Raw genomic sequence first — 25,083 nt, 5'->3', positions numbered from 1 at the left:
TCTGCCTGTCTCCACACCTGTCTTCCTCACGCAAGGCCACGGCTTTCCGTGCGTTTCTCAAATCTGTCGTTCTCACTCCTGGGTCTGCAGAGCTGGCTTCGGACTCACCTTCCAGCATCTCCCTGCAGACACGCCGCCGACGAACCCCCTGTTCTTCCTCAGCAGCCAATTGGGGAGCTGAGCATGGAGGCCCCTGGTGCTCTTTCTCCCGCTGCAGCCTCCAAGGGGTGACGGCTGTCGCCGGCCGGTCTGCAGCCCAGGGGAGTAGTGGCCTCCGGCAGGCCGGTCACCCTGCGGCATCTCCCGCGGCCCACCCGGCCGCAGCGCCCCGCGCCCACCCTCCTCTGCTCTGAGTTCGCGCGGCGCGTGGACATGTCACTGGACCGAGCCCGGCGCGTGGAAGCAGAGACAAGAGGCCGGGGCCGCCTCGTCCGCCTGTGCCAGCCCCTGGCTCGTGGACGCGTCCCGCTGCGTGTCATCAGCGACGGAGAAAGGTCCAGAAGCAGCAAGGTGACGTCATGCCAGCGAAGCGCGTGCGCCCACGTGTTTCTGCAGGGAAAGCATCAGCCTGGCTATGAAGCAGCGCCGCGAGGCAAGTGGAACTGAGCCGCGGCCAAGCGTGTGTCAGCGTCAGACGCGGCCGCTCCTGCGCCCCCCGTGTCTCAGCACCAGCTCGTCCCGGATTCCAGGCCCCCGTGAAGGCGCTTTTCCTCGTACCCCGAGCCTCCTGCTGTGGGTGGAGACCGGCCTTACCCCGAGCCCAGGCAGAGCTTGGCTGGCTCCGCCGAGGCGGTGAGTGCTCAGGGCTCGCCGCCAGGGAGGCCAGGCTGGTGCCACCGCCTCCCAGCCTGACTTGGGGATAGCTTCACCCCTGCGAAGGCACCCTTAGCCCCGCCAGCCTAGGACGGGACATCCAGGGGACACCCCTGCCCTCAGGCGGCACCCCGGCCCGCCCCGCCAGCAGCGCGTGGGGCCTGCATTTATTGCACCGCCGACTCTCCATGCGGCCTCTCTGCAACCGCGACATCCCCCTGTCGTCGAGACTGGAAGCTCAAGACGTGGAGGACAGACGCGAAGGCCGAGGTCAGCGTCAGAGCCGTGTCCACGGTCGGGTGAGAGGTGACCAGCTGCGGAGATAACCCGCGTCCCTCGTTACCAAGGTCTCGGGGCTCACGCGTCTGGGCTGGGCCTGCTGCCGGGGCAGAGGGGAAGGCGGGAACGTTCACGCTTTCTTTTGGGCCCAGAGCAACAGAAGATTTTACTTGGAGAGTCTCGGCCTCAGGAAAGGACTGTGCAGGGACATTGGCGCCAAGAGGCCATTTGATTTTCTGTCCCCTTAGAAGGGAATCATTTTGCTTTTTTTTTTCCTTCTTTTTTATGGTGAGAACATCACGATGAACTCATCAGCGGGTCCAAAACCACGGCGTGACGATTCAGGTGTGGGTGCCGTGCAGCCCCTGGGGACGGCGGCCCCCTTGCTGCTTGGGGCGCGAGGAGCGCCCGGCCGGCTGGGCGGGCACAGGGCTCCTGGCTGCCTGCAGGACGCCGGGCATTTGCGGCCGCCCCGTGAGGCTCAAATTACGTTGGACGCGCCCTGGCGCTCTGGCTGCAGCTCACGGCTTCGAATTCCCACCCACTCCCTCTGGGCTTGCACCCCCAGCCTCATCGGCCTGACGCGATGGGAATCTTTGAAAGAAAAGGAAAATGGAAGAAAAGTTGGGGTGCAGGAGAAACTCTCGGGGACCTTGCTGATCTGAGGAGCAGACACCGAGTGGAGACAGAGACCGGCAGAGTCTGGCTGCTGGGGTCACAGCTTGCGCTGATACCGCCTGCTGCAGAGCCTCCTTGCTCCGTGACACCAGGGCACGTCTGTTCTCCGTGCACACGAGCGCCGGGGCTGAGAGCCGTTCGCGGCGCCGGAACTCGGTGCCGGCTGGAGGCACAGCGCTCAGGTTCCAAAAAACGACAGCGTTGGTGCCCCTAATCTGTCACGCCACAGACGCGCCCCTCGAGAAGGGTCCTGTTGGGCAGGTGCCTCTTTTATGGAGTCACATGAGTATTTTTTAAAGCTCACCGTGGACTTGCGCAGGGTATGGCACTGGCGTCCAGGAAGCGCTGATTAACTCCAGGCACCGCCAGGGTGCGTTTTCAGGACCGTTTGTAGCTGTCGCCGGTGTGTGTCCAGTTAATGCCGCCTGCCGTGTGTGGTGACTCCTTTTTCCAGGTCGGGATTTGGGCAGCGGCCGGCCCGCGGGGGCATCCAGGACTTTGCTTTCCTGGCTCGTGACGTCGGGCCTGAGCGTGGTTGGCCCAGTGCGCGTGTTTTGAACAGCCGTGACCCCGGACGGGATGACCGCAGCATGCTTTTATGTGTTGTTGTGAGGTCAGGCCCACGAGACCCACGTTTCAGACACGGGGTCCGCCCTAAAAGCATCGTGCACCCGCCCACTTACCTGTTCGCTGACCCTGCTGTCCAGTCGCATCACCAGCGGTTCTGGTTTACACAGCGGAGCGCGACTCGGCCGTCATGATAAGACGAAATCTTGCCGTTCACGACACCTTAGATGGGGCTGCGGGGGATGACCCGCCGCAGAACAAGCCAGGAGGAGCCAGACAGGTGCAGGATGACTTCACTCGTGTCTGGAGCATGGAGAGACGAAGTGACCGGTCATGGCTTGGCGGGGCATCTTCTCCAAGGGCCAGGAGGGACGGCAGGGGGTCCTGACGCCATGACTTCCCAGGGCAGCGGCTGAAGAAATGCTTCAGGCTCTGCTGCCTAACTCTGCCCCTTGCTCTGGTCCCGCTGGGGGTGACTTAACCTCTCTGCACCCCCCTCCGCTCTCCCGCTTTGCTACTCAAACCCTTGAAGCGTGTCCCCGCCCGTTTGCTAATGTCCAGCTCCGGGCGGTCCCCGTAGTGCCCGGCCTGCCCAGCTGTGCTCAGACTCAGGCCGTGACATCATGGAGGGCCTGGGTGGAGGACGGGGGTGTCGGGGACATCAGGTGTGAATATGCAGGGGCGTCTGAGGATGACAGCGGGACCTGCCAGGATTCAGGCCCCCCAGTTTCTGTCTAACCAGTGCTCGGGGTGTCAGGTGATCACCCTGACATCGTGCTGCGTCGACAGACTCATCGCCTTACACTCACCGGCCGCAGACGGGCTGGAAGCAGACGCTGACGCCCGACCGCAGGGAACTGCTGCAGACGTGAGCTCACACTCCCAAACACAGCGCGGGCGGCCTCGGGCCTGGCTTGTTTGGTCTGGACACACACAGATCCGTCACGACCCGCCTGTCACCCGCTGCCCCGGCGGGCGCTCGGCGGAGACCGTTTCCCTGACAGCCGGCGGATTTCTTCGCACTGCAATAACAACGGCAGGGCTGCGCGTCGCGCTGGGCCTCGGCCGTGGGCATATTTTCCCTTCGGGAACACATGACGGCGTTCTGTCGGCCAATTAGGATGATGTATTGGCGCTGACATCACGGTCTGCAGGCCGGGCAGACACCATATGTAACGCCGTGTCCCTGTGTGCGTCGCGGGCGGCGGGGGGAGGGCCCGGCAGTCACTCCTCTTGCTGTGTTTTGACGGCTGGGCCCGTCCGAGCCTCCAGAGTTTTGCTGGCAGCAGCCGCCAGAAACATCAAGCTTCATGCTAAGCGGGCCTCTGCTGTTTATTTAGTTTAGATATTGGTTCTCGATGATGTTCAGTGTTTCTTCGCCCCGCAGATGTGGGTTCGTTACTCCTCCTCGGGAAGCTTTGCTCCAGCTGTTGGCGCGGCCTGCGGGGTGGGGTGGGCCGGGCCGTTCAATTGCCCAGAGTCTAATTGCACAGAGACTTGCTTGTGGGGCTCGTGGGGCTCGCGGGAGGCTGGTAAACACACCCCAAGTGCGGCCTAGACCAGGCGTGCCGAGCTGCAGGGTTTCTCCGGCCTCCTCGGTCCTGACGCCGAGAGCGGCACCTGTTTCCCCTGCTCCTCAGGAAAGGCGATGCAGGAGAAGCTGTTGCTTTTATTTATTCATCCAGCAAGTCCTGAGCACACACGTGACCTCGCGTGGAAAGGTGCGGTCCTGTCTGCATGTCCCGGCTGTCCAGAGTTGAGTGGTCCGTGGGACGATAAGGCTTTATCGCCCAGAGGCAGGCAAGGGAGCAAAGCACACGTTCATGGCAGAAGGGTCATCGCTAACTGTAAAGCCTGATGTCATGCGGACCTCGAGACGCGGGGATTTGTCTCGCCACAAACCTCTTCAGGTTTTCTGCAGAACGTTTTGCTTGGTCATGCGTTCTCTGTCAAAGAGGACATTTTTCACTGTTAGAAATTCGTTATCGAAACATAAATATGTAATAAGCATAGAGGCCACAGAATATATACATGTTTACCAATACCTATGTAGATGATATGTAGGTGATACGTGTATATAGATACTTAGATGGTTGGTTGATTGATTGATTGATTGATTAGATTGATAGACACATAGACAGGTTAGATGGACAGACATGCCTGGATGATTGCATGGGTGGGTGGGTGGATGGATGGATGGATGGATGGATGGATGGATGGATAGATCAGCTGGATGGAGGGATGGATGATAGATCGGCTGGATGGATGTATGGATGATGGATGGATGGATGGAGAGTTGGATGGATGGATAGATAGATAGATAGAGAGATAGATCAGCTGGATGGATGGATGCATGGATGATGGGTGGGTGCATGGATGGATGGATGGATGGATAGAAAGATAGATGATAGATAGATGATAGATAGATAGATAGATAGATAGATAGATAGATAGATAGATAGATAGATAGATAGATAGATAGATAGATCAGCTGGCTGGCTGGCTGGATGCATGGATGATGGATGGAGAGATGGATGGATGGATGATTGCATGATGACCCTCCAGGCCTCCCACTTTATCTCACACGCACACACGCCTCCTACCCACCAGCCCTAGTTTTCCCAAGGCCTCCGTGCGGAAGTGTGTACATGATTCCTCAACTTGGCCAGTGGTGGACACCTGCAGCTGGGTGTGCCCACCGCTGAGTTCTTCCCTGCCTCCTGCAAACCTGCCTTGTCCGCTGCCCCGTTAGCTCAGTCGGGGACCGTCACGGCCTCTCACTCAGGAGCTGATGAGTTGGACCCAGTCGCTCAAGGATGCGGGCGGCCATCTGGACCCTCCTCCCCCACGCGTACAGGACAGGTTCTCGCTGTCACACCTGCCTCCTCGTCTCCACGTGGGAGCTGCTCCGTCTCTCCATGGCTTGGGGACTTTGGAGATATTCCTAGGGAAGTTACAGTCTAAAGGCCACCTCTGCTGCGGTGAAAGGAGGAGACGGGACCTTGAGCTCAAGGTCAAGGGAATGGTCTCGGTTGCAGCCTAGTAGTGTTTGCACAGGTGCACACACAGGTGAGCAGACCGTGCCCCCCCTCCCCGGAGAGCTGCAGGCGGGGGCTCTGAAGGGTGCCCAGAGGCCACGGCCACTGAACAGCCTGGAAAGCCCCGCGTTCTCTGGGCCTGCGCCCCTCGGGCTGCACCTGCTCTTCCCTCCCTGCAGCAGACGGCCGCCCCGTCCCCAGCCCAGCGGGCCCCGCTTTGTCCGGTCCGCTCCGGGTGGCCCCGGCCCCGCTGGGCTCAGAAGATCCCGCGAGCACCCCGCCCGCCCGCCCTAACTTTGATCGTGTTCGGGTTTCCCCCGCAAACGCTGGGCAGGGGAGGCCCCGCTCGCCCGCCTGACCCGGCTTCGCTCAGAACTGCTTGCCGGGCGGCTGGGCCCCTGGCTGTCCTGCGCCCCTGGCTGGCCCCATGTTCCGGGAGGCCTCCTGGGCCCCCACGGGGTAAGGTGCCACAGGGCTTTCCTTTCAGCCCTGCAAACAGGCTTCCTTTATTCCCTCAGGCCTTTCAAGGGCGCCGTGAGCCCCAGTTATCCTCAAAGCACTTTTCCTGGCTTCCTAACAAAACCACCCTCTGCCGCCCCGGCTCCGAGTCCCCGGAGAGGCCGGTTCTCCAAGAAAGTGGGCGGCCGGCGGCGTCCCGGAGAAACCCTGAAGCGGGAACATGGCCCCCGGGGCTCGGGGCCTAGGATCCCGGCTCTGGAGTCTGCCGGGAGACACCCCAGAGGCCGTCTTGGCAGGGGACAGCCTTCCCTAGGCGGGGCTCCAGAAGTGGGGTCCGAAACGGAGATGGGGGGCCCTGGTGCCGCTCTCCCTCCTCAGCGCCCAGCCGACAGCGGCCAGAGCTGGCTGGGACGTGGCCTCCCCTCCGGAGCCCCCTGTACATCCAGTCCTGGGGGGGCCGGGTCCCCCTGGAAGCGCAGGCATGTCTGTGGGTGGAAGGAACCCCGGCTGGAGTCGGAGCCAGGCCAGGGGTTCCCAGGGGCCGGGGAAGGCGCCGGACTGAGAAGGGGACGCAGGCGGGGATGCACCCCTCCCGGGCTCTCGGGGTGCCCCGCGGACATCCTCAACTCTGGGTTAACCCCTCCCCCAAGTTGGGGGCTGTGCCCATAGGCATGAATCCCCTGAGGAGGCAGGCACTTGGCGCCCCGTTTTCTGAGAAGCACTTTCCGCCCAGGAGGCAGGCGGGGAAGACCAGGCCGGGGGTGGCGCTTTGGGGATCCGCTGCTCAAGCGGTTGAGGTGACAGGGTCCCCTCCCTGCTAGGCGCAGGAACCCCAGGGGCCCCCAGATCCTCTCCCAGCCCCCCCACGCAAGGACCCCCAGGCTCCCCTCCTGGCTGGGTCGCAGGACCCCCAAGCTCTCCTGCAGGAAGCACTGCAGCCAAGGGTTGGCCTGGGGCGGGGGGAAGGGAAATCCAGCAAGATCATCCCCTTGAAAGCCAGAGAGGATGGGGGTGTTGCTGCTCCTGGGGTCTGGGGGTGGGGGGGTGTTTACAAGGGCCCAGGAGCCAGGGGCTCGTTCCTGCGGGTAATTTAAGGCCCCGTCTGGGGCGCGTGAAGGGGACGGCTGAGTCTGCGCCTGCTTTTCCTCCATCAGAGGCATCTTTCCTGGAAAGCCTGGCCGCTGGGTCCGCGCCGCGGGTTTGCGGGTTTGCATCACTCGAGCAGCACCCCCGGCTCCGGGCGTTCTCGCTTTCCCAGCTGCTTTATGCATTGGCCTCCCGCCCCGTCAATGCTCGTCCTGCCCTTTCTTCCTCGCCCGCGGCTGCAGGGGCCTCACCCTGTGCTGGTGTCGCCAGCGCACAAACACCCCTGGGCAGCGCCTGCGGGGGCCAGGCGCCCCCGGCACACGGTCCCCCAGTGTGGTCGGGACGCGGGACGCTGGGACACCCGGGCCAGAGCTCCGAACCGCCACGGGCTTCCGCCCCTTCTCGGAGCCTCCCGCCCCAGCCGCCCCAGCCAGTCCCGGCCGCCGGGGCTGCACCAGGATTCAGAATCCCCCCGCGCCCACCCGCGTCGGGACAGCAGCGGCAGCAGCCAGGCTCCAGAGAGGTCGGCAAGCCCCGCGTGGACCCACCTCGCAGCCTCAGGGAGAAGGCGCCCGTGTCTGGCAGACAGTCCAGCGCGCGTCGGGCAGGTGAAAACCCCAGAGGAGTGTCGCCACGAGTGTCTACCGCCTCACACGTGGGGGAGACCCGGCAGGACCCAGGAATCCACATGGCCTGAGACCCCAAGTTAATAGCTAAGCCGGGGGACTTTGGCCTGCAGGCGTCCCCTGCGGAGCGTGCACAGACGCGGTGGTACTCGGGCTGGGTGGCTGTGGGGCGGCGCGGGGAGCGCAGAAGTAAACCAAAGCAGGCACTGAGGCCCGCAGAGCAAGAGGGGAGGGTGGGCGCAGATGGGAGGGGGCCTGGGGGACTGTGAAAGCCCCGGGGGTGCTGGGGGTGGGTGGGGTGATGGAAGGGGTGTGCGCGCCCCTCTGAATCCTACGGGGTGGTGCAGACGATGCTACCTTGCTCAGGGGAGAGACCACACCGCCTGGGTCACTGCCGCCATCACGGCAGCTTCTGTGCACTCTGACCTGTAAATTAGACCCCGACCTTTGGTCTTCAAGACCAGGGGGCTAGTCCGGGCTCCCCGACTTTCAGTATGACTCTCAGACGTTGACTTCTCGTCCTCAGGGCCGAATCTGGTGAGGCATCTATGGGTCGGGTTTGCAGGCAACCTATAAATCAAGCTGATCCCTTGAGAATATCGAGCCCTCTGATCTATAATCACGCTGCATCCCTCTGCGCGGGTCCTCTCCACAGTCTGCCCACGTTTTCTGGTGGTTTCTTGTGTAAAGGACCCCACATGATTGGATTTGTTTCTCGGGGTTTGGTGTCTTCCACGGAGCCATAAAGCACATGTGTTTTTGTTTTCCTTTCATTTAAATTGCAGATTCGCTGCCGTCTGTATCATTTTCGAGTTTTACGAAGTGGGGAGCTGTGTGGCCTTCACCCTTGGCTGGAGGTGACTTGCGGCCGCCCCAGTTCATCGGGACATGCGGACAGCCTCTGGAGCCATTGGCTTTCCAGTCTTACGTTTCCCAGAGCCCCTCCAGCTAGGACTGTGTCTCCATCAATTTTCAAACGGTCCCCTCGTCAGTCACCTGTTGTTCGCAGGGAGAATCGGGGACACCCCGGGCACCCCAAACATGCATGCTCTAAGTGGGCGCTGCCATCCACCGCATCAAGACACAGCAAGTCCTCTGTGTGTGAGACCTTTAATAGAAAAGAACTTTTGTAGAATTCGTGCACATAGAAAACTTGCTTCACCGAGCTTCTCGCCTTACTTCATGCCAGGTGTGATCCTGTCACACATCGTAGGTTCTGCCTTTTTCAGGGCTGAGTAGTATTCCGCCGCATGCATACACCACTCCCCTCTGGCCGCCGGCTGTTAGTCTCCCCCTCTCGGCCGTGGTGACGAGGGAGCAAATAGCACTTAATTCTTCTCCGTGAACCAGAGCCGCTCACCCTCCCCGAGCTCAGGATACCCGATACCCGCGGGCATCACCCAGATCCCACTGCCAGCCTGGTGTGGGGAGCGGGAGGGGGCAGAGCAGCCTTTGTGCTTGGGAGCTCCGGGAAGGAGTCGCTCACACCGTGACCACCTGCCGTGTGAGCTGTGCTTCCTCTGGGACCGCGGTTCCTCGTCGTCCTTGTGCTTTCGCTCCTGCACCCCTTGCCACGCGTGGGGCTCGACCGGAGCTTGGTCAGCGGCGGCTGGAATAAAGAGATTAAGGCGGGGCTCGAACTAGCGAACACTGTTCCGGGTGGGGTGCGCCTCTGTGTTATCTCCGCGCTTCTCTTGGGCCCCGAGGCACGATGTCGGGCGCCGTCTGTCTCCTGACACCTCTTTAGACCTGGACGCCTGCCTTATGTGCTGTTCCCGCAGTTGCCGGCTTTTCTCACTTCCCATTTGCTTCCGGGACTGTCAGCCGGAAGAACTTACCGGGAAGGAACTGTAAAAGGCCTAGTGTGCAGGGAGAGAAGAGGGTGATCGTTTCCCATGAACGCCTGTGCTGACCCGACCCCTGGGGGGTCCGTGTCCAGGCAAGCAGGGGTGGCCCCAAGTAGGGCCCCTGAGCCCCAAGAGCATCCCCCACATCTAAGGCTCCTTCTGGGGGACCCACAGGAGAGGGGCAGGAGGGGCCAGACAGCGCTGGGAGCCAAGGAGCCAAATACAACCCAAGTCAAGCCAAAGGCGGCCGCAGTCACCTCCCCGCGGGCCTCTCCCCGTCTCTGTCTCTGCCGAGCGTCCCCGCCGCGTCCCCGAGTCCCCCGGCAAGTCCGAGGCCAGGAAGCCAACGCGGTTCCTGCCCTGTCTCTGCCCCACGGCCTCCCCCAGGGCTGCTCCAGGCCTGCCTCTAGCGTCCCCTGGCCGCTCAGCTCCGCCTTTCCCTAGGCGGGCCGGGGTCACAGAAGCCCTTTCATGGCGACCACGCTTGTGACGCCTCCTCTCTGTGAGGCTGGCGGGTCCCTCCCGGCCGACCAGGGTCCACTTCGGGGTCAGCCTGAGCTGCACACTGGCCTGCTCGGCTTCCTCCTCAAACCCTCGGCGTCCCGGCGTTTTAAATTCTGCTTCGTTGCTCATTTCCCGCCCATTTCTGTTGCTTCCCCGCTATTGATGTCAGATGCCTGGGGTGGGGGGGCCAGCAGCCTTTGCATCCGCTGCTTGGTCTTGGGGCTCGCCCTCCCTGCGCCCCCTGACCCCTTCGCTCAAGGACAGCTCAAGGACGCCTTGGCTTCCAATAGGAAATGTTGCCAGCCCTCAAGCAAACACAGCCCGGGCTTCTCTGACACCAGGTGACACTTCGGGGAAGCCTGTAATGGGCCGTGTTAGTCTTAGGCCGGCCCGGCAGGATTTGCAGGAGGAGAGCCCCAAGCTCTGCGGGTCTCCCTGCCTCTCGCCAGCCCCAGAGGCAGCCTGGCCCGGGGCTCCCGGCCCACACCTAGTCAGCAGTTCATCCGACTGTTCCCCATGCAGAGAGGAAGCTGGAATGCAAGAGGCTGAACTGTCCTTTGTCAGCCTCGGGCCCCTGAAAAAGCTTTTGAAGAGCAAAAGCGAAAAATAGGCAAAAGTGCATTCTGCTCCGAAGACGTGCGTTCAAGAATCCCGAACCTTCGGCTCTTTAAAGCATATAATTTATGTGCATTATCAAGCCACCCTTTGTTTTCACCGGGCAGCGTTCTCCATGCAGTCTGTCAACCGCATTCTCAGTAAATTGCTTTGATGAACAGGCCAGCCCAGGCCCTTTCTTTTAAGGGAGGGAGAAGAAAGGCGGAAAAAAAGAAACTTTTGCAGCAGCAAAAAAATAAAGTAAATAGAACAGGTCTAGACTTGGCGGCCTATTTTTACATCCAGGGTTGCGAATAACTCGCCTTAACGCTCTCCCAGCCAGGATTCCGCCCCCAAATTTGCAATTCAAAAGCGGTTGCTGTTTTCTAGCCAGAGCTGATAAGGGCTTCCAGCCCCCACTCACTGGCCCGGCTCGCAGAGTGGCCCTAATTCTCAGTCCCTAGCTAGCCGGGTGGAGCCTCGGGCCTGGGAGACACGGGGCACGTCTCTGTCCTGCAGACCCACCCGGAAGACCCCCGGAGGCGAGCCGGGGGCAGGACTGCAGAGCTCAGAGGGCCTGGAAGATTTAAAGCAGAAATCTCAGAAGTAGCCGCTCTGTCCTCCCTGGAGCTGGGGACTGTTGGACTCAGCCCAAAACATGTTGATTCCGACAGAGGAGACCCTCGTGATCTCCTCACGCGTGTTGATAAACAGGTCTCTGTTTGCAAACGTCGCTCTTACACACACACTTAGAGAAAAGAACACACGCCTGCTTTGCCGCCAGCCGCCCCGGACAGACAGCCCCGCCACACGTGCGGTCCCGGTGCAAGAGGCACCAGCTCTGAGCCCCCTGCAGCCCACAGCACGAGCCCCAAGCCCAGGTGCGCACCTGCTGGAAAGCTCTGCGGATGAAGAGGGACCGACTCTTGGAACCCACAGGCCCCCGGCGGGCCCTCACGCCCCTGTCCTTAGGCAGGAGGGAGAAAAGAAGGTCCACCAGCAGCCAGCAGACTCTCCACGACACCGCAGGACGTACGGGACTCGGGAAGACCAGCCGTCGGTGGCTATTTCACCCCTGCTTTGATGCCACAGTCACTGAGTTGCCTTAATGCCTCCCCAGCATCTCCAGGACAAACTCACACCGCTCCATGGAGGCTGCAGGCTGTCCCGAGGGCGGAGGGAGCAGGGAAAAGTCGAGGAAAAGCAGGCTAGCTTTTGGGGTGGGTCAGCCTGGCAGCCACTGTGCCCTGGCAGAGCCGCCCCCACGGCTGCCCCCAGCTGCCTGTCCCCACAAGCTGTCTGTGGGGACCCAGAGTGGTGTCAGCCCTCTGCTGCCTGCGGGGACACAGGTCCCCTAAGGAGGAGGGTTCGCTTTCCCAGCTGACATTGAGGGAGCACGGCCCTTGAGGAGGGGACTCACGGGGCTCAGTTTGGGGGGGACGCACCTCCTGGCTGTGATGCAAACCTGGTTTGCTCCCCAGGCCCGTGCCCCGAGCCCCCGATGGGGCTAGCTGACCACCCTTTGGTGCTGCCCAGCCTGGTGGTCATCTGAGGCCCAGGGGTGCAAGACCCTGGGGGCCAGGCAGGCTCTGCTCCTTCTGGGCCCCGGGCTGGTCCCAGGTGATCCCTCTTCGGGTCTGGGGAACCGGCAGCGGCCCTTCTTCAGAGGAGGAAGACAAGCGCCTGGTCTGTGTTCCGCGTGCGAGCAGTGTGGGCACATGGCCGGGCAGGTCCTGTCCCTCCCCCGGCCTCCTCCGCGACCGGGCACCGCCTCAAGCTGGCCTGACACCTCCAGGGCACACGTCCACCCCAGGTGACCTCCCCCACGAGATGTGGAGCAAAGCCAGGAGGGGGGGCCCTGGGGTGCCCGTGGCCCAGCTCCCCACCCCACAGCCCCTGCCCCCTACTGGACGTGGTGGCCGGGAGGAGCTGATGCTGACGTGCTCCCGCATGCCTCGCATACATCCCGCAGGTGGTGGTCAGGGCGTGCCTGAAGTTCCTGGCATTCCTGCAGGGGCCGGCGGTGGGGTCAGGGCGCATGGGGTGACCGTGAGGGGCTCGCACACCTGCAGCCGGGAGCAGCTGCGGGCGCAGGGCCGAGGAGACCAGGGTCTCCCCTCCCCACCTGATGCTGTCGCAGCCGAGTTCGGGGTCACACATCCTGGAAGCGGAAGCCTTGAACGGGATTCATCTGCGCTGCTGCTCCCGGGCCGAAAATGCCCGATCTACTCGTCAGCAGTGAAAAGAGCCGGAGGCTTATCTGCTCTGGGAAATAAAACATTCGTTCTCGTCAGATCGGGCACTTCTCCGAGGCCCCGAGGCCTCCAGAAACAGGCTGACGTTTGCTTGTTTCCCAGAATATTTCAGAGTGACGTGCGGCCTCCGCCAGTTCAAGTGGGCAGCCCTCGAGGCCGTTCTGTTCACCACCGTCCCTTGGAAACTGCGCGTGTCCCAGGTGTGTAAACAGGGGTGTGGGGGTGTATTGTGTAAGGCAGACCCGCCACCATTGTCTGGCAACTTTTCCCCCTTCACACGGTGATTCATGCGAGATTAGCCGTGGCCTTGGGTAAATATCCACCCTTAACAATATGTTACTCTGCGGCTTTCCACCGAGTTGCTCGAGTTACTAATAAAACAAACACTGAACACTTAGGTACTTATCCCGCTGCGGAAAAATCCCTCTTCGACTCCGGCCAGGGGGTGGCTGAGCGCCTCCGGGCACAGCTTGACTTGCTTTGACGGTGGTTTGTTTCCTCTTCCAAAGCGGGATCCTCAAGCCTCAGGTCGACTAGAAACAAGATTTCGATGAGGATGAGGTTGATTCGGTGCGTGGGGAGCCGGTCGCCGCGGAGGATGCCTGCAGGGGGGTCACGGCGTGCGTGCCGCCTCCTTTTCGAAACAGCAGGCTGGAGGCAGGCGCGGAGCGGCTCCCAGTTGCATTGTCTGGAGCCATTTGCTCAGGACCTCGCCGCGAAATTGCATGTGGCCGAGGGGCCCATCACCTGGTGCCAGGGTCACGCCACCTGCTCCCGCCATGGCAGAGCTTCCCTGTGGCTAAGCCACTGGCTCCGATGCCGAATCCCCCCCGTCAGGTGATGCAGGTGCATGTTAGTGTTTGCGTGTACCAGGAAGGCAGATTTAATTCCGGGGGGAAATGAATGCTGGCTAAATCTCCGTCTCTTGGACTTCAGGTTACTTATTCTCTGATGGAGATTTGCTCTGTGTGCGTTGATTCCCTCCTTGGAGGAAATTAGTGTCGTCAACATGCACCAGCCAGTCCTGGAGACAACTCGAGGAGGGAGATCGCGGGACTCTTCCGTGTCGCCTGAGCAAGGGAGAGCCTGCTCCGGACAAGAGGAAGCTCAGCCAGGGTGAATTTGACGCCGGCGGCACATTCTAGAACACTTCGGTCTGTCTGTCCTGCAGCTGTGCTTTCTCTGATGGGAAGAGAGGCACATTGGGCTAGAGATTGATTAGCAACACCTGCTTCGGTATTAAAAATAACACGCTCTCGTGTATTCCAGCTTAGGTGACTGCGTGTGGTTCAGCACCAGGAGCATTCAAGTCTGCCTCAGAATGGAAGCAAAGCTGGTTTGTGAAAACTGAAATTCTTTTTTTTTATTTACGCATGTTTTTATTTACGCATTTTTGTGTGGAGTTCGGGTGCAGGCCAGAGGTGTGGGGGGGTGAGAGGATTCACCAGGGACAGAGTGGGGAGCAGAACAGGCAGATGCACTGAAATACGCAGTTGGGGGGAGCAGCGGGGAGGCAGGAGAGGTCTGCTGCGCCCTGGGGGTAGCTCCCTGGCCGGGGATTGAACTCAGTCCGTGGCGGTGACAGTGCTGAGACTTAGCCTGTAGGCTGCAGAGAGGGCCCCCCAAAATTGAAATTCTTAAAAGCAAAATGCAGAATTCTGTTGCCCCTTTGTCATTTGAAAGGGCTAGTTCAGCTGAATCTGACAAGTGGAAGCACCTGCAACCCACTCTTCAGTCGTGTGAATTACTGAAGTTTGCAAGGTCCTCATTTTCCTCTTCCAGACTGACGTTTTGAGTGTTTGCCGTGATTTTCTGCTCCGCGAGCATTTTCTTGCCATCTACACGGAAATGGCCACGCAGGGCGGCTGAGGCCAGGTGGGCAGGCATTTCTGCATCGCTACCCGCCGCGCTGCGGCCGCGCCCCAAGCGTCACAGTCTCCAATTACTCCTCAGTCCTTCAGGGTTATTCTGAGTCTCCGAAATTGTCCGGGATGGTCAGGACGCAGCAGGTGGGGCTCAGGGTCGGGCAGATGGGGAGGGGAGACATGGGGGATTGACCCCTGAGACCAGGGTCTGGGAGCTGAGCCTCAGGTGCCACAGCTGGATGCACACGCACCCCAGCACCCCGCGCTGAGCTTCCTGCACGCTGTGCGGGGTGTCTTGGGAGTCTTGCCTTAGAATTTAACTCCACAGTTAGCACAAGTTCCTTCAAATAAACATTTTCAAAGCAAATCCCCTAAAGGTGGGCTTGGGATTCTGAGAACTGTCCGGAGTTGTCTGTGGACGATCCCGTTCGGGCGAAAGGCGGGCGGCCGGCATCGGCGGCTCTCCCCGCGCGTCTGTTCACGGATGTTGGCGGTCAGGGCTGGGCACGCACGCCCCTGGCGCTGGCCTCCACGGCGGCATCCTGGCGCGACCGATTGCTGTGGAGGTGTCTGACACACCCCAGGTCTCCTTGGGGTTCCTGCGACGGCTCACTCTGGAGAAGCTAGACAGCTCCGCTTTCCTCTCCTGGCGAGAGACAGTCCCGTGTGTTCAGTAAGAGAAACCAGATGCAGGAGCGGTGTCTTCTGGAGCCCATAAATTTTGCAGGGAACACATTCCTTTTCCTCTCTTCTTTGGCATTCCCCAAGAGAGGTGGCAGAGCTTTGCCCGGCTGGCTGCAAGAGGCACCCGCTCTGAGCCCCGTGCAACCCCCAGCATGAGCCCCAAGCCCAGATGCGCACCTGCTGGGAAGCTCTGCAGAGCCCAGGCAGAGTCCGTTCCCCCTGCCCTCCGTGCCTGCGGCGTCCCCGCGGCGGCGTGTGCGGGGACGTGCAGGGTCCGCCCCAGCGGGAGCGCAGCAAGAGCCAACAAGCCTTCGTGCGGGACGCCCTTTAGGAACCGTCCGCGGACAGGCTCGCCTCGGAAAGCGGCAGACACAACTGTTCAGCATTTCCCCGCATTCCCCTGTGATTCCCTGCAGCTGTTTTCCTCTGTCAACTAGGCCCATTTGGTGAAGAACAGATTAATTCCATCCCGAATACACGACTTATTTTAGGATCTCTTTAATGTGACCCTAAAAGAAACGCGTACAGTTGGAAACACACGATGGGGGACCAGCGTCGACCGCCTGCCAGTGACGTGTCTGGGACTCGGCCAACCCGCCAGAAGCCCAGAGAGTCCCATTCCTGTTAGGACAGACTCTCTCTGTCCTGCACATTCCCCAGCTGGCCTGTATTTATGATTATCTTTCTTCCTGAAGAAGGACTAAAGCCTTCTTGACATCCTAAATCCTCAGCAGTCTCCTGTGTTCCATTAGCTCCCCCCCACCTTACGTAACTGTATTAATGCCCGTTACTCCCATTCTACTCCCTTCTGCGGGTTTTCCCCTCCAAGGAGGATGGCACATTTGCTTGGGAGCGCAAGCATTAGAAGCAGAACTAATCCGTCGTGACTAAAGTGCATCATGCTGGAAGCATGACTTCGTTACACCTAAAAATTAGGCAGCTGGGGAGACAAGGCTGATGAAGAAAGCGCAGCGGCAGGATGGCCGCCCGCGGCCCGGTCTGAGCTACGAGTGCAGACTCCGCCGCTGAGTTCCTCGATCGTTGAAGGACGTCTCCAGGCTCACGCAGATTGACCTGGGCCTTCGAAAAATGTCGTATTCCGTGTCAACTCCTATTTCCGAAATGAAATGCCGTGGAGCAGTCTGCGTAGACGAGGCCCGTACAAGCCATCACGGAGGAATAAAAACTTTGCATTTACGTTTTTCCCGAGCTCTCATCGGCCGATGGTAGTTATAGGGCGACGTATGAGCGCGGGGGAATCCCCAGAGGAACGTGGTCTTTTACCGTCTCTGCCTCTACTTTGGCAGAGACGCGTCGTCAACTGCATTTCCGCGACGAGGCAGCGTAGCAGTTGCTCGGCGGGATGAGCAGACGGGCGAGCCGGGAGCCTGTGCTCCCTGAAGGGCCTTCTGCACGTGCTGCTGTGGGGTCGGCGCTCAGAGTGGCAGCAGCTCTGGTGGAAACGTGGAGCCGGAGCCCGCGGCGCAGACACGATGATAAAATAAAAAAGCTCAGGCTGAGCGCGGGGCGAGCTGGAGCTGCTCTGAGCAGAGCAGCGAGCGCGGCTTGCCAAGTGGGTTTCAAAGGAGGGCGAAGCGCTGATGCCCAGCCGCGAGGCAGCGGCTCGGGGATGGATGAACACGCAGACGGACTCCAAGAAGGTTTCCAAGGACGAGCCAGGGGTGTTTTCCTCGGCGCACGTGCGCGGGCTGACGTTGATCATCAGATTGGCCGAGCGACGAGCGGACACGGTGGGCTGTCGTCGAAATAAAGGCACCGCACACCGGCGCCGAGGGGCCGGGGAAAGATTTCAATAAAATAACTGTTAATCAAGAAATAGGAGACATTTCGGCATCTGGAGATGAAGATAGTTTTTCTAAACGTGATTAAAACCACGAATGTCTTGCTTAAAAGCTGACGGCACACACCAGGGACTGGGGGTTCGAGCCATTGGCCCCGTGCTCCCCGGGCGCCCTGTTTTGCAAGGCGCCATCTAAGGAGTTTTCACATATTTACAAGGTGGTTAAAAAAAAAAGCAGCACGTTAAGGTGTTTGTCTTACTGGTTATTTCAGAGTCTTGGCCCTCGTGCAGAATAAGAGAAACTGTGGGCCAAGGTTTAAAAGCAAACATGAGAATTTCGTGGTTAAAATCAAGTATCTGACGTGATCGGCTCATTAAGAAGAGGCGGGCGGGGTGTGCAAAGGCGAGAAGGAAGGAAGGCAGAAGGGACAGACGGAAGGAAAAGAGACGAGAGTAAGGAAGCCAGGACGACGGCACGGCAGAGGTTGCAGTTACCCGCACCCTAAAATACTCCCCCTGTGCCCCGGCCCCGAGCAGCCCAGCCTCCTGCTTCTCTCCCTGACGCCGGGACAAGCTGAACCGCAAACCCCATGAACAGCAAGTCCATGGGCTCGTGGGGCAGCTCAGGTGAAAACTGGGGGCACAGATCGGAAGCCTGTGAGCACTGCTGTGGCCCGTTCCGCATCCCGGCGCCCCCGCCTGCCCGGCCACTCCCACTGTCCCCCCAGAAGGCTCCTTGGACTTGGGGCAGGTGTTCGGCCCAACCTGGCGTGGCTGCGCCTTCGCCCAGGAAGCGACGGGCAATTTTCAGTTTCCGACGTGTGTCTTCTCTCTCTCCCTCCGCCCGCTGAGGGGACCCGGGGCGTCTTGAAAGCTCCAGCTGTGCCGGCTGTGTCAGCGTTGTCTGATTACAGCTGCTCGTCCTCCCCCGCTGCGGGCACAGGCTGTGGTGACCCGGCCCACACCGCGCTCTCGCAGAGCGGCTCCTGCGCCCCCTGGTCCGGGCCCTGCTGAGTGTCCCTGAGGGACACACGTTTGCCGCAGACGGGGCTTCTGCGGCGCACGAGCTGCACCTGCCCAAGTCCACGCGGAAGCAGCGGGAAGAACACGGGGGCCTTTGAGGCACGAGACCTCGGGCGTGCCCGGGGCAGGGAGCAGGCCCCTCGCGGGTGCTGGTGGACGTGCTGCAGTTTCCAGGGGCTGTGGTCACCTGCAAGGCAGCCCTCAGAGGCTCTCTCGGGAGCCAGGCAGGAGACACACTTTCAGGGCCCCGGAGGGACTGGCTCCCATGGCCACGGAGGCTGGACACCTCCCGAGTGCACGGGGACCGCAGGCAAGCAGCGGTGTCCGGCGGCGAGAGGCCTTCAGAGCCAGGAGGGCCGGGAGCTGTGGGCCACGTCCAGAGACCTGAGAATCCGGGCTTCTCGGGGGGATTCAGTCCTAGGGGAGGTGCGGCCCCAGGGGACGCGGGCTCTTGTGCCAACACGGCGTCCAGGGGAGAAAGGCGCATCTGCACGTGCATGTCCGCTTGCTGAAGAGGGGGCTGGGCACGTCAGTCCGCCCGCTGGGGACGCACCGAGACAGGGCAGGCATGTCGGCCCCCCGGCCGCCTGGGCACAGCTCCCTGCGACTCTCCCCCCAGCCACGCCCCAGCCCCGGCCATCCCTGCGCCCGGGACGTTCTCTGCAGGATGGAGCCTGCGTGGGAAGAGCTGGGCCCAGAGGCCGAGCCCCTGGCAGGCGGGAGGAAGCAGGGTGCGTCCCGGTCTGCCGGGCTCCGAGGGCCGCTCTGTGCCGGCTGCTGAGGGATGTGGGCGCTGCCGACGGGCCTCCAGGCCCCGGCCCCGGACGCGCCACAAGGCTGGGAACACTGGGCTGTTGGAAGGACACTCTCTGGAGGTGCCGGCTCTGGCAGTTTAGCTTCGAGCTGCTGTCTGTCTTTTCATTCTCTCAAAAGCTCCTTTTGGTGCCGAGTTTTCTTATTTAAGGCGCCTCGGTGCCCCGATAATGAATGCATCTGTGTCCTGAGAAACCCCCGGCTCCCAGGGCCACACAATATGCTTTTGTTCGACTCTGGAAGTTTTTCCTGGCTTCCGATTTTATGCTTTGGTCTCTTCTGATGCTGTGGGGCTTGCTGTTTTTTTCGCACAGCGAGCCAGTTCTCCCAGCGCCATCCGTTGGAAATTCAATTTCTTAATTGGCACAGAAGCCGCCCCGGCGCACCGGCCTCCCCCGCTCTCCGCGGCAGATCCGCTTTCAAAGGCTGAGCCAGGGTCTGAGCCGGGGTCTGCGCCGGCCCGGCTGCCTGAGGTCACCCTGGGAGGCCAGCAGTGGTCTGTGCGCTGCCTCCATCGGCGGATTCTGTCTCTTCCCAGGTCTGCACGGGGGCCTGCCCCACCCAGGCGCCCTTACGGGGACCTCCCAGCCCGGGACGGACCCGACACAGAACCTGGGTACACCCCTGTCCTGCCCGCTCTGGAATCAGCCCCACTAGGGGCAGAGGCTGCCGCAGCAGACAGTGAGGGTGTCGGTGTCAGGAAGCCAGAGGTCGCGTGGGCTCGTGTTACGGTGCACCCTTGTTTACCCCAAATTCCAATGTTGCTGGGAATTCTGTATAATTTTTTTTTTAATGACGTGACATTGCATTAGAATAGTGTATAGATTTCAGGGCTGCGTGGACAGATGCTGCCCAGGTATGCGTGGACAGGTGCCGTCCAGGTGTGCATAGACAGATGCTGCCCAGGTGTGCGTGCACAGGTACTGTCCCGGTGTGCGTGGACAGATGCCACCCACGTGTGCATGGACAGATGCTATCCAGGTGTGCTTGCACAGGTGCCGCCCAGGTGTGCATGGACAGATGCCTCCCTGACGTGACTCCTCTCGCACAAAGGTCTCTATTCGGGTGCCAGAGGCCTCCTCCCCCACCTGCCATTGTGTCCTGGACTCTGTCTCAGCCAGGGCCACCGTTGGGGTGAAGCAGCGGGAGAACGGGCAGGTGAGAGGCGTCCGCCCCACTCTGCAGGTCTCCCTTGGTTTCAGGCACCCGCCGCTGCGGCGGCAAAGCAGCCAGTTCCACCTGCATCCGCCTGGAGGGAAAACCCAAGCAGAAAGCCAGACTTCCTGCAGCCCCCGGGCAGCCCCTCTGGGTCCTTCGGCTGGAGATGGGCGTCTCCCCTACCGTCGGGGCTCCCCGCCCAGCTCCGAACCCCAACAGCCCGGAAAACCAAGCCGGGAGGTTGGGGAAACCCAGGCCTGCTGCGGGGCCTGGCTCAGGTTTGGCCTGAGTCCCGGCGCTCAGGCTCCCCCGAGCCCCGGCAGCTGCGCGTGTGTGGTCCCGAGGCCTCCTCCGCTCGCAGGGCAGGGCGGAGGCTGTTGGCCTCCAGCGGGAGCCGCCCTCAGCCTGGCCGTCTCTGCCTCCCCGTGGGATCACCTGGGCCAGCTTGCCTTTCCCGCCTGCCCGCGGGTCTCCCCGCACGCCCCGCCCGGCCCCGCGCTGCGTCCAGGTCCTCCCCCTGCCTCCCGGCACCTGACCAGGCTCAGCCGTGTTCCCGGGACAGCCTGCGGCAGCCAGCACAGGCTCCTGGAAGCTGCGTGTGCTTCCTGCGGGCTCTGGGGTTCCAGGAGCTCTGCCGCGCCCCAGAAATGCCAGGACTGGCCTGGCAGAAGAGCTGCCGGGAGAGAACCGCATCCCTCCAGCTGATTTCGCGCCTAGAGTTGGGTCACCTGCGGCGGGACGTTTTGCTCGACCTTTGTTGACCTTATTCCTAGTCGTCTGGGCACCTGGGTGCTTAAAATGCCCCGGGTTTGCTTCCGTTCTATAAAGAAAACGCCGCGTCTCATGACCTTTTCTTCGGGGCCCAGGAGGAGGTCTGTCTCTCTCTCCTTTGTGTTATTAACGCAGTTTCCCTGCTTGTGTTTTCAGATTTCAGTCCAGCTGTGCATTTGTAAAACACTTTTTTTTCCTTTTTTTCCTTTTTCTTTCTGCTGCCGCAGACTTTGCTTTTGCTAAGATTCTTGAATCCCTCCTCCGCGCCCCCCAAAAATGCACCCCTGTTTCCTTTCTTACACTATTCTTACTTATTTCTGCCATCAGGGCTGTCCTGACTGTTAAGGCGTGTCTGACGTCTTCCTCTAGTTCCCGAAGGCCTTTGTATAATTTCCAGATTATGCCAAAAAATTTCTACAAATGATAGGAAAAAAATGTCCCCTTTCATGTGTCTTCCAAGGCGTCCATGGAAATACTGGGTTGGGTCTCAAATCTTCTTTGGAGGAAGGTTTAGTTACAAATTCAATTTCAAGTCAAATTCAATTTAAATGCGATGGAATCCGGTTGTGAATTCCACCCCGGGGTTGTTCAGTCTTCAGCCCCTTCTGCTAACTTGTCTTTTTATTTAATGGCAATTTTCTCTGTTTTTTATTAGCGTGGATTTTCCCCCTAACATTCATGTAATAAATGCACAAATGTCCCTCATTTCCTTCGGATGCTGTGCTCCCTCCCTCTGGCCTCCCTGGGCTGCTCCCTCCTCCCCCCGCCGCCTGCTGGGTCGGGGGATCCTTTTTCTCACCCCTCTGCGGGGACCACAGTGTGTCTCCCCGTTTTCTATCAGTGGTCGCGATACTGCTGTGATGCTGCCTCCCCGATACTCACCTGCACACGGGTTGCTTCCTCTGCATTGTGGGCCCAAGGCCTGTTTGCAGGTCACAAAGCCCGAGAAAGCAGGAAGCCTCAGGGGTCAGCGTCTCCCCGAAGCTTCCTCCCCTGCACCCCACAAATCCTCACGCATCTGTCTTTTCCTTCCAGTTTCCTGTCCTGGTTTTTTACTTTCCTGCTTGATGTGTGGCTGCCTCTGGGCTGCAGGGCTGACCCCACTTGGCTGCCCGCAGGCCGACCGGCTGTTATTCTCTGAAATGTGTGTTTTCTCCGGGAAGGTGACGCGAGCGGGGCAGCTTCTCGGTCTGTCCCGCGGGGTTCACGTCTTGGCTGTCTTTTCTCTCCAGCTCTGTGGACTCGGGGTTTGCTGCTCTTCTTGCTGGCTGCACGTCCTCTGTCTGGGTTTTCCCACTTCGTGTTTACCCTACGGTGCATTTCTGAGACACATCTTTCCTCTGCGGCGTCAATCCAGCGTGTTCCAAATATGGATCCCCCGCCCCAGTTGCTTATTTTTTTTTTTTTTAATATCTGGCTGTGTTTATCCAAGATGACCCCCCCAGGCTTTGCTCGCCTTTCTGATTTCCAGTTTGCTGCAGACTCACAGCCGTCGGCTCCCCTGTGTCCCCGGTCGCCTGTTCCTCGCAGCCTTGTGCCCCGCCCTGGCAGGTGCGCTTGGAGGAGGCCACATGCTCATCCGCTCCCCTCGCTCAGTCCCTGGGGCCTTAAGCCCCTCCGCCCTCCCGGGTCCACTGCAGGAGCCCCAAACCCTCAGTCCTGCCCAGGTGGACAGGACGGGCCGACTCCCAGGAGACCCGGCCGGGCCGGCAGCTGCTCCGATCCTGGCCACAAGGCTGGCTCCTTCCTCTGGGCCCGCAGGCCGCCACCGTGTAAGGCCTGGAGGCCCGGGCAGCTCGGCTTGGCCGTCCACTGCCTGCGTGCCTGCAGGCTGCCGTCCCCGAGCCCCTGGTCCCGGGGGGCCTGGCTGCGCCCCGGCCCGCTGCAGAGGAAGGAAAGGGCTCAACTCTCTCCTCCCACCTTTGCAGGGCCCCTTCGCTGTTCCTCGGCACGGCTGGGGGTGCCGGCGGAGCAGGGGTGCCCTGGGCGCTCGCCCCTGGAACCAGCCTTCGGCGGCATCTCACGGCCTCCCCTCTCCTCCTGGCCCTCGGAGGCCGTCACCCCCAGCCCGGCTGCCCACCACCTTCGGAAAGGGCGCTTCTGAACTCGCTCCCCGCACAGTGGCGCCCTGGCTTGCTCCTCAGCTGGAGGCAGCGGCCATCCGAGAGCTGCACGCCTGCCTCGGGCCAGCGCTGCTTCCCTGTGTCGTGACTTCTCCAGCGCCCGCTGCTTTGTGGCTCAGCTGAGGAACAACAGCAGTTACGCCTCTTGCTCCTCGGGGTCCCCGCGAGGCCGGCGCCCATCCGCGCACACAGGCCAAGGTGAGCGTTTCGCCACCGACTTTGGGCTCATCCCCTTAGTCTGGCGATCGCTCGGCGGCTGCTTTGCATCCGGGGATCCCAGCGTTTCGCGGTGTTGGGGCTCCCTGCTCCTTGCTCCTCATCACTAAACCCTTGGCTCACAGCCATGAGCGTCTTCCAGTCGGATTAACCACGGCCTGCGCCTGACTTCCAGCCGTTTTCTGGATCTTTCTGACCTCCCTGTCCCTCACTCTCGCCTCCCTGGCCGCCCCTTGCGGCCTCACCGCTCACCGTTGGTACCAGGGCTTCCCAGCTGCGGGATGGGCCTGGTGATGCCGCTGTCTCGGAATCCAGGGGGTGGTTTCCTAGGTCTGGGGCACCCCAGTCACTCACAGAGGGAGAGGGAGCAGGACCGGCCGGATTGGTGGTTGCTGTGGACACCAGGACACCCCCACCTGGTGATGACAGCACAATGGGCAGGGCGGGGCTGGGAGAGCCTTGGGGGAAAATCAAGGCCCAAAGGCTTGAGCTCAGGTGCGTCTTCAGGTGCATCTTCAGTGCATCTTTCACAAAGATGCCAAGTGGCTGCCACCCACCGCGCAGCCAGCACTACCTGGAGCCTGCACGGGAGCCTGAAGAATTGGACCGTTGATCGGTTTGGACTTTTTACTTGGAGTCGAACTGTAAGAGAAATGCAGGGAAAGGGTGTGTGCACGTGTAAAATTACAATTTCATAGATGCTTATTTATCGCCACCATTGAATTACTGGACATGCCTCAGTGACAAAGAAGGTCCGGGAGCGGCTCCTCAGGAGAGAGCGCAGCTGTTTCACGCTCAGCGCCCCTAGTTCCCCCCTGAGTTCCTTCCTCGTGTTGAAAGAGGAGGCAGTTTTATGGACTAGAAGCTTCACTTTCACCTGCGAGAGCAACACCGCGGTTACCAGCCTTGTTTGTACATTTCTCGGCTGCTGAAGTCGTTGCTCCGGGTTGCTGCCTGTTACTCTGTCACTCATCTGTGGTGTTGCGTCGCATTAAACCTCAGCTTCGGTGTAAGACTGTTCAGAATTACTTCTCCATTTTGTGTAATGCCGCAGCTAGAGCTCTGAGAGGGTGACTGGGCCGGGCCAGGGTGCCCCAATGTTCCCCGATCACCTAAGCCCCTGGCGCTCTTGCTAACACGCAGCTGACCACTCGGCAGGACTGGCTCAGGCCTGAGACTCTGCATTTCTCGCCAGCTCCCAGCTGAGGGGGACGGGCTGGCCGTGGGCCACCCTCGGAGCCAGGGTCTGGCGTGGGGTCTGCTCCACTTTGGTGAACCCGCTCTGTCCCTGGGCCCCTCCCCAGAACAACCAGCCACAGCGGCTCCCGTGGGTTGGAGAGGTCCCCGGGGACTCGGCCGGTGGAGGAAGCACCCGTGTTCCTTCCTGGTGAGTCAGGCTGGATGCACGGGCATGGGCCCTCCCCAGCGGACCCTGGAAGCCACCGTCCCCAGAAGAGGCCTTCATGAGATTGAGCCTTGAGGGGGCTCAGAGTGGCTTGTGGATGGCGGAGATGAGGTCACTTGCTTGCTTGAATGCGCCTGAGCTGACCCTCCCGGCTCACTTAGCACCTAAGCCACGGAGTCCGGCCTCAGCAGCCACTCAAGACCACGCTCCAGATACGAGTTCTTTGTTGGTCAGTGTTTCGGCATCTCTCAGTTGCATGGAGCGGAGAGAACCGCTGAAAACATTCATGAAAGCCTTTCAAAAATACAAATCAGCTCAAGGATCGCTGCCCTGATTCAAGCCCATTTTTAGCTTCTACCTCCTGCCGGCCCCTCGGACAGAGGACGCGTCTTCCTGTGCAGAGAAAGACAACAGAGCCGGGGATTTGGGGGCGCACCTGCCCACACACAGACTTCACGTCGGCCGTGTGCCACCTGGT

The 25,083-nt window shown here is 60.8% G+C and overlaps 1 protein-coding gene across 8 annotated transcripts in view; it reads left to right on the top strand.

Moving 5' to 3' along the window:
* The window catches only part of STS (steroid sulfatase), a 375,016-nt gene that overhangs the window by 334,888 nt on the left and 15,045 nt on the right, over window positions 1-25,083 (top strand). The gene's annotated exons all lie outside the window — the stretch shown is intronic.

Source organism: Talpa occidentalis, unplaced genomic scaffold, assembly GCF_014898055.3.
Source record: "Talpa occidentalis isolate TD23 unplaced genomic scaffold, MPIMG_talOcc4v2.1 talOcc4.15, whole genome shotgun sequence".
Taxonomy (NCBI): Eukaryota; Metazoa; Chordata; class Mammalia; order Eulipotyphla; family Talpidae; genus Talpa; species Talpa occidentalis.
The sequence above is the reverse complement of the archived record's forward strand: the minus strand, read 5'-3'. Positions and strand labels throughout refer to the sequence as shown.